This window comes from Halyomorpha halys, unplaced genomic scaffold (genome assembly GCF_000696795.3).
Source record: "Halyomorpha halys isolate HHAL.00 unplaced genomic scaffold, Hhal_1.1 Scaffold456.1, whole genome shotgun sequence".
Lineage (NCBI taxonomy): Eukaryota > Metazoa > Arthropoda > Insecta > Hemiptera > Pentatomidae > Halyomorpha > Halyomorpha halys.
In genome coordinates this window covers 669,175-678,696 of record NW_027106823.1, presented here as the reverse complement: position 1 = coordinate 678,696, position 9,522 = coordinate 669,175, and the positions used below count along the sequence as shown (strand labels likewise).

The window sequence follows — 9,522 nt, the reverse complement described above, 5'->3', positions numbered from 1 at the left end:
GAAAAAATAAATTTTTATTTTATTTACATTCGATCTTAATTTACACATCATATGTGCGTAACTACATTACAGGATCTGTTTAAGTAAAAATTAAAAATCCATTTATTGGTTACACAAAGGTATAATTATGAATATATTTCTAAATTAAATTGGACAATAATGAAACAACCTAATTCAGATCATGATATATATTTTATCATGCATACACACACAACTCACATCGTTTTACAATAATCGTATTATGACAAATATAAAAATCAAAGAACCGAAAACCTGCGAGACCAATATTACCTAATCAAAAGACAAGGATTCAGAAAATATAAATAAAATGTATTCATAATTATTAATAACTAGATATCAAATTTTTTGCTTGAGGTATGCCATGCAATGTATCGTAAACTGAAGTTAATTTGTAATAACTCTAATAGCTTAAGGATGTAGTTAGGACGATCTCGGTCAAGAAATTCATCACAGTCTACAGTACTATCTTTAGAATACGTATAATTCTAAATAAAACTAAAATTTTCTTTTGTCAGCAGGACTCTATTCAAGAAAATGAGCAATATATATAAAACATAGAATACTATTAAATTTATGTTAAAAAAAATCTTAAATAAATACAATATTATACAAAAGGATGATAAAAAAGATATGAAATCTTATTATATTATGAATCAGATATAAGTTTTAATTATTAAGTATAAAAAAAATAAGTCTGTACCACTACAACCAATGAAGGGCTCAGGAGTTAAATACTTTGTAAGAACTGTTACTAGACCAACGGTTGTGTTAGGCGGTGATTTGGTCAGAAATACGCTCAACCGCCAGATTTTTTCCCAATTAAGGGTAGCAACTGTATGATGCTAGGTGGACCCCAGAGACCTTCCAAACCCACAGGGTTGACTCAAAGGTCCTTGGAAATAGTAGAACAGTACCCTACTACTGAGCAACGCCACCCCAATTATTAATCACATATTTATTCAACTCGAACAGAAACGAAACAATCACTATAACTGATTAAATAATTTAATAAACTTATAAGATAATTTTTTTGTTCTCAATAAAAAATCACTTGTTTACACGAAATCTAATGTAACCATTGGTATTTAAATTCAGTTAGAACTAGTTTATACCTTATACTTTGTGTAAGCATGACCCAGAGTCCATGACCCAGACAATATTTTTGCGTAACGTCAATTGCATCAATAAAAACTAAAATGTGAAACATAGACAGCCGACTGCTTTCTTTGCAATAAGAATACTTTATAGAAAACCTAAGTCAATGTATGTATTATATTATACCTGAAAATAAAATTTATGCATAAAAACCTATCATTCTAAATTCAAAAACATATAATCTATGAAATATTTTTGAATTTAGAAAATAAATACTTTGTTTGACAGTTACAAGAGAACTCACCAGGAAACATTTAACCTGTTACAATAGAAACTTAAATTAGTGACATAGGTGAGAAACTTCATAAAACAAATATATCAATAATAATAAATTCATTGTAGGATTAATTATTGGATATGAAAAACAAATTCAAATTTTATAAAGGATGTTAATACTATACAAATTTCAAATATTTCTATAATAAAACAAATAACATCTTTAAACAATGACTTTATGTTTTATAAGCTGCACATGGTCTCTTTGACGGAAAGATCTTAATATTTTATGAACAACTTATATAAGTAATCATATCAGGGAGTATTCTTTTTCTCAATAGGTTGAAAATCTTTATGGATAAATAGATATTTATGTTCAGTTCGTAGAAAAATTAAGTACATATGGGACTGGTGAAGTTTATTAAATAAATGTACAAGTGATGGTAACTGGGTTTAATTGATTCAGACAATTTGGAAATTTTGCGTTGTGGAGAAAGGAATGCGAGGGAGCCATAGGATGTGGAATGTGCAAAAGAAAAAAACAAAAATGACAGAAGGCTAACAGACTTAACTGACCTTGATTTCAGCAACCAGAAGAGAAAGGTAGAGGTATAATCCACACTATCCACGATTACACACACAACACTAGCCTATTTCGACCTACAAGATGAAGGGGATATTCGATGCAGATGGTCACCAAGAAGTTGAAGACCGACGGACGCGGAAGACGTGGGTACGGCCCGCCGAACACCTGGCCACTTTTCTGTTTCGGTTCTCCGCCAACCTGGACCCCGATGATGGCCGAAGATAGCCGAAGCGTCACGAACAAGTTGCCCCCACTGTAGCTATCCTGCCAAGTAGGTTACCCCAGAGCCAGCCCGAGAAACAGGAACACCTCTTCACTTATCCACACGGATAAAGTCAGGCTGTCTACATCGATAATATTTGTGTAACGTTCCAAAGTCGTTATATGAACAGTTTAAAAAAAAGTTTTTGGGATGGTTAAGAATACTGCATAGAGAGCCCTTATATGCACAACCAAAGTTTGAAATAATTGAATAGTTTTTGAGTGGAATGTGAAAGGTCCTGGAGCTATTTTCTCCATCTGCCTTGGAGGTTACCATTCTGAGATGCAAGAACAAACCATTATCAAAATTCGTAAGCTATGGAAAAAGAACAGATTATAATTGACAATTGAGTATTTGAGATGAAGTTAAAATATCTACGTAATAAGCCACTGCGCCTTTAACTGGTAGCAACTGTGAATGGAATTTTGAAACATATTTTTTAGATGAATTCATGAATTGATTCGAATTCCTGATTGTGAATTAACTGACAATTTCTTATAAATCAATGGTCAAATACGGCAATGCTCGTTATTTTGTTTTGGGATATTTTTTTTTCGCACAGGATGCTGCACCGAAGTTGGGGGAGGCCTTGACTCTACAAGAGTTGTAGCGCCACAGATGATGATGATGACAGGATGCTGCACTCCACACTTAACGACTGTACAACAGTAATGTCCTTAATATTGTTTTATAAATGAGAATGGTTTTTTCTGGTTTTAATCAAATTTTCTATTGATATTAGGATAGAAAATTACCAACCTTGGTTGGTTTGGCTACGGTGATTTCAGGTAAAATGACGATCCAGATAAACTCCAAGGTATCTTACTGCTCCACTGGCAGGATTCCATTTCAATTTATTTCCGTTGAAAATTAGTTCAGGTGGTTCTGATAGGCCTCTATCAGAGTTATAAACTAGAAGCATTTTTAATTGTTGAGACTAATCATCTATTTAATAAAGTATTGTTCTAGATCACAAAGAAGAATATGCAATACGTTTCTGGTTATAATTATAAATTCTTCTGCTCAAAGCCCTCACCTTTTTTTTATAGAATAAATCCTCCGTTACTCAAGAAGTATACACTGTATGGTCATTTGAAAAGTTATTAACTTTTCTAAAAAGCTAAAAAAAAAAAATTATCTGTGCCAGACCGATATAAGGAAAGTCAGAGCGTATTGGACGTATTTTTTCAATAATGATCCTTAATAACTGACTATGAAATAATAAATAAATTTGCACCGCGACAACCCATGAAGGGTCCTTAAAGGGGTATCTACCACAACTGGGTTCGAACCAAGATCCTTGGAGTTAGTAAGTCCCTTACCACTGATGCCACCGCAATCTCAGTTATCGATTGATATAGTAAATAATAAACCACTATGTAATAATTTACAGAATTTTAAGCATAATTAAACCCTATTTTAAAAAAATTTATATGCCAGTTTAAAAAAAAAAAATTGTATGGTTCGTACTCCTGTTAATTACAATCTAGAAATCATCGGCTGTAGTTTTTTACGGCCTAAGGGTACGAGTATATACACTAAAGTTCGATTCCTCCAAAAACCTAACCCTGAAGAGTGTTGTTCTTCAAAGGAGCAGTTTTTATTAGTCTCCACTTTTATTCAATATCTAGTACTCCTATCTTGAGGGAAAGCCACATTGCGTCCGAGGTACTTTTAAAAAATACCGGACAAGTATTATTCATAACAAAGAAAAAACACTCCATCATCCCAAAAAAAAAGAGAAAAACCCTAGAGAAAAAAGATATCACTATTTTCCCCGTTTAGCCTGAACTACATTCTTTGTTGGGACAAAAAATTATCCAGTAAAATTCTTTTTTTTCAAATACCCTCAATGTGAACTTAATTTTAATTATAAATTTTAAAATATTATCCAAAATCATAACCCCTTTGATCGATTAACTTATCAAACAAAACCCTAACTATTAACTAGGAGAGCTCAATATTTTTTAACATGAAGTCGATTTTACAGCTACGCGTTAATTATCTTAGTATATTCTCCATGGAAATGAAAAGGCTTTAACGCTGTGATAAGATATTGGAATAAACACTAGACGTAATAATGTACTTTACACAGGAAAATAGCATGTTGAAATGCTAAAAGTAATGGAATAGAAAAAAAAAAAAAAAAAAAAAAGTAACGACTTAATTTTCTGAAACAATATAGTTAGTTATATTTTATCTTTTTGAATTAATTAGCCAGTAAGGATCAACATAATCAACTAATAATTTCCCCCAAATTAGTTATTAATAATGGATGTGTAATCAGTTGTCAAAATCTAGTATCCTTCAATAAAATGAATAAGATTTGGATTGAGTCTTCACTGGATATAGTATCGAGCTGAGACATTGTCGTAGTGAGAATGCTGAGAGCACCCTTGTAGAACGTGTTTGCTTGGCCCGCCCAGCAGTCCCTCTTTGACCCGCAATAATTACCCATAAGAAACTTTTAAATAAGAAACATCCACAATAAATGTTTTGTCTTCTAGATTTTCAGTAAAATTTTGAATGCGTATTGAGGAGGAATTATTTTCTTAACCTTAAGTTTATATTACTTTACTATTATTTAATTGGTATTGTTTTACTTTTTTTTAATATTTCTAATTCTCTATTAATATTATCAACTTTCTCTTTCTATTCTATTTTTTTATTTTTTTTTACATTATTTTGTCCTGTATACACAGAAATACGTACGCACACACCTATATATGAAAGAGCACTTGAATGGATGAAATTTCAAATACCCATTGCCATGAATACATGACAATGGGTATTTGAAATTTGCTATTGTTCAATATTCAACAATCTTCATCGATAGATTTTTAATATTCAAGAGATATCAGCAGCAGACCTGAGTACGTCAATATGATGGACACCGAACTACAGAATGTCTATTCATTTCTTATAAAATATTGTATTTTATGGTCCAAAAGTGTACGTGCGAAGCTCCAAATCAAAATACATTTTGTCCATTTCAGATAAAATCCATTTTTTTTTCCAGAGAAAAATCCACATTTAATGAATGAAATTAATTGTACAGCGAAGAACAAACTAGAAACTTTTTCAAATCAATAACAAGTAGCAATATGATCACGAATATTTTAAACTGGAGGAGAAGATAGCTGGTGATTGGCTCCTACTCCTCTGACACGCCCATGGATTTTATCATAAGGCCCGCCTTTTTGGCCTCACTTATTCTGGCAACTCACCCTTCCGTTATATTCCTTCTTCCAAAAGAAATTTCAGTGTAATTATTTAAAAAATATATTTCTAAATATTACTGGTTTGAAAGTCTGTTTTATGACAATAACAGGTATCCAGAATTTTAAGGGATCCTTATAAGGACTATGTCGTCAAATGAATGAAATCTTTATCGCAGGGAATAAGATTGGGTAATATGAAAAATGGAACTGTAATTTTGTGGAATGAAGAGTATAATTAGTCAGAGGGTAGTGTAAACTACAAAAAATGGGGTTGTCTGTAGCTGAGAGAGTTGAAACATAGATCTTTGCTACTTTGGAACTGCAACGGCGCTGATTAGCATCTGGCATGGGGGGGAGGTCGACATTTATTTCTGTGGTGGTCCCAAGAAATGAAAACTTTACCCCTATCATGGTTAGAATAGGGTGATCCCTGTAGACAGCTCCCTCACCTTCCCCCTCCCCATTATATCAGAAATAATCAGAAAAAAGCAAGATTAGCTGAGTTCTATCACATTTATTTCTCTCTAATTTTTGTTTAAAAAATAGATGAAAAGTGATTTTGTTGATTCTACGCACAAAAAAAAAAAGGTTAAACTCTAACTCTAAATTCGAATATAAATTTCCTAATCCTATTTGGAAGGAAGGGGAGTAAAACAACGCCAAATATTCTATAATACACAAAAACTAATTTTTTGTATCCCCTTCTACCACAACGCTTATATTCCATGTTTCTTATTATATTCCTAGAGTTGAAAATTACGTTCACTTAACGATAGGATCCTTATGAGATTTCCTTTAAAGTCTCAAAGCCTATTATTATCACATACCAGCCATTCAAACAAGTTTAATAAATAATTAAATGGGCAATACATGTAGTTTATTAGATCAAATAGAAATAAAATTGTGTGATGAGTTATATCCTGCTTTAGAACAGGAAGGAGATGAGTAATTGTTAAAGTTTAGATGACGGATGAAGGTAAGAAAAGAGAGTTGAACCTGGTATAAAATTATACTTAGAAGAACTATAGTGTTATCATGTCATTCTTCATGAAATTTGTTTCATTTCGTAGTTTTTAAATGTTTATAAATCAGGTTGCATCATTCCTACAGTGCCTACATTATTAGGATAATAGATGATTTTTGGGACGAAACCAGTAAACAAAAGAGTAAACAAAACTATATATCCTGCAATTGGAAATTTAAATAACCTTAATCATGCAATGGGTTCAGTAAAAATTCAGTTCATTTTTTCCAGATCGCGAGTAAAACTTAAGCTTAGTCTTAATTTTTAGATTATAAAAAGTAAAATGGGGTAAATAGGAAGAACAAAAGGAAGCTTAATATATATGGTGGTGTAGGATTCCCCGTGAGTCTAGAATAATAGTTTCAGCATTACACATGACTGTGTGGACTCGTACATAGAGGTGATAAGTTAAGGATAACTTCCTAGAAAGTTAGAAATAACTATTCACTTTAAATCTAAATATTTCGGTGATAATGACGATTCTAAGGGTGAAAATGTACCACGTCACACATTTCCCATGAATATGACCACAGGGAAGGAAAGACACCTACAATCAAAGAAATCACTGATCGTGGCATACCCGGTCGTGAGCCTAGGTCGTCAGGTCGTGGGACGTCGAACCTATGTCTATTTTGATCAATAATATTAGCCACCGCAAAGTGTCTGATTTGCCTACCCCACTGGAAATATAAAATTAGAGGATCTGGCAAGAGAAGTATGCAATATTTTACGAGGTACTAAGAAAAAAAATGTAATTAATGATTTATATGATTCATATAACCAAGGAATAATTATGACCATCAGAAAATATTATTAATAACCATTTAAAATAACAGAGAATAATAATAATAAACTTTAGGAATCTGATGTTCGTTACCAGAAATAGTTTCAAGCCTAATCACGAAGCTTTTTTAGTACAAAACAGCTCACAATTAATAAAATAATTAAAAATAGCAAGATAGGTTAAAATTTACTTTTTATTGATTGACATTATTGATCATAAATTATACTTTGTACATTGTACTTTTTTTTTTGTATAATTATTTGAAGAAATTATCTGTTCTAAAAAAACTGTTTTTTTCTTCATTGTAGGGCCTGACTACACAAACAATTAGGTTGCGAAACGTAGCCTCAACATAGTACATACAGACCAACGTAGCCTCGTAGTCTCATTGACTTATCCTCAAGATACACAAATATATATATTTATAACCCATACGTGGAATTACAATTCGGAAAGTACCTCGGTTGGGGGCCAATCGGTTAACCATTGACCAGGCAGATGATGAATAAATGAATAAGTTTGGTAACCGCGTGTGGCTACTCTTTATTGAATACAAAGCCGCATTCAGCCATCAGGAAAGAATTATACCACCATATGAGGGAAATACTGGGATATCCCAGCTGAGATAATTCGACAACTTGTATCTAATATAAATAACACAGTTGGCAGGATAATCGGTGACATTCTCAGTGAGCTCAGAACTAAGACAAGGTTTTCTTAATAAGGCAATAAGATTAAGCAAGGCACTAAAAAAGGGGAAGGACTAATTTCACAGGGGACATTTTTAACAAGATGACACAAATGATGGCATATGTAGACCAAGTAGACCAGTGGTTCCCGACCGGGGTTCCACCAAATAATTTAAAGGGTTATTCGAATTCAATTCAACACAGTTTTGAACCTTAACATCTCGATTAAACTTTTGCACAGGCATTTTGTATAGGTATCTTAGCCTTTCTTAGCTTTTGCTTAAAAGATGGATCACTTAATTTGTATCAAATTATAATGTGGGGGTTCTGCCATCTTCCTACTTCAACCAAAGGGTTTCGCCGCCAAGAAAAGGAGCAGAGGGTATTCCCAAAACATCGAGTATTTACGATGGTTGAAGTGCAAGGAAGAAAGATTCGAATAAATTCTTGACTAACGAGGATCTTCGGGCTCGAAAGGATCTTCAGATACATTTCTGGTCCGGTAAAAGAGAATGGTTAGTTTTGACTCAGAATAAACTAAGATCTGTATACACTTAATAATGATCTAAATGTTTCCCAATTCGTAAAAAATCAACGAATCAGGTTCCTGGAGGATGTAATAAAATTGAGTGAGGAGAAGAAAGTCAGGAGAAGTTATTTTAGAAACCTCAATGAAATAAAGCCTCGTAGGAGACAGGAGAGAAGAGAATAGGGCAGCGTCTCCGAAGAACTGAAGAAAACAGAACTATCCATCAAGTTTGCCACCGACAGAGGGGACTGGAGAAGTACAGACGAGCTTGCCAACCACTGCTTCATGCGTTTGTTGCGCCGGTAATGAACGGAAATATAGAAAAAATAAATAAACTCGATATTATTCTAAAAAGGAATAGCTGTTGAGAGTAAATTAAAACTTAGACACAATAATATTAATAGGTTATTTCTGGGCTTTTGCTCCGCAATCGTTACCATACAGGCTACGAGGTACCAACCTTCCAGTTTCTTCGCATTTCTACCTACCTTTCCCTTCATGATCAAACAGATTTTTGTCTTAATGTTGAGCTATAGAATTGCCACTAACCAAAAATTTTATATGCTATAAGCTCAGGATGTTTTTCTGCTGGTTTTGAGTTTGGAATGGATAATTTCGCACAATGTACAATATAATATTGCAATTGCAATCGAATAAAATAGTCTTTCTTAGTAAGATCTTATTACTTATTAAATTTTTTTCCCAACTTTTATAATTATGATTGATATCTGTTAATAATTATATAGCTATTAGTATTTTGGTTTAGTGAAATATCTTCAACCTGGAAAAAGAACAAATGAATTGGGTAGGGGCATCTTCTGAATGTTCTTGTGGTGTATGTGACCTTAGTTACGCTACTGGATCTGATAATACATGAATTATGATACATAAAGTATTATATATAAATCTACCCGATAATTAGGGCTGAACCAACGAATAAACTTCCTATGACTGTACCAAGTCAGAACATTTAGGTCAGTTGTTACCCAGCCCAAAGAACTTATAAGCCAACCTCCACTTCTGACATGAATCATA

The 9,522-nt window shown here is 32.9% G+C and overlaps 1 protein-coding gene across 2 annotated transcripts in view; it reads right to left on the bottom strand.

Moving 5' to 3' along the window:
• The window catches only part of LOC106692150 (protein PALS1), a gene marked incomplete at its 3' end in the record, with an annotated part of 447,466 nt that overhangs the window by 387,825 nt on the left and 50,119 nt on the right, over positions 1–9,522 (bottom strand). The window contains 1 exon segment of one of the 2 annotated variants that reach the window (XM_067045122.1): positions 1,969–2,150. 2 annotated transcript variants of the gene reach the window in all.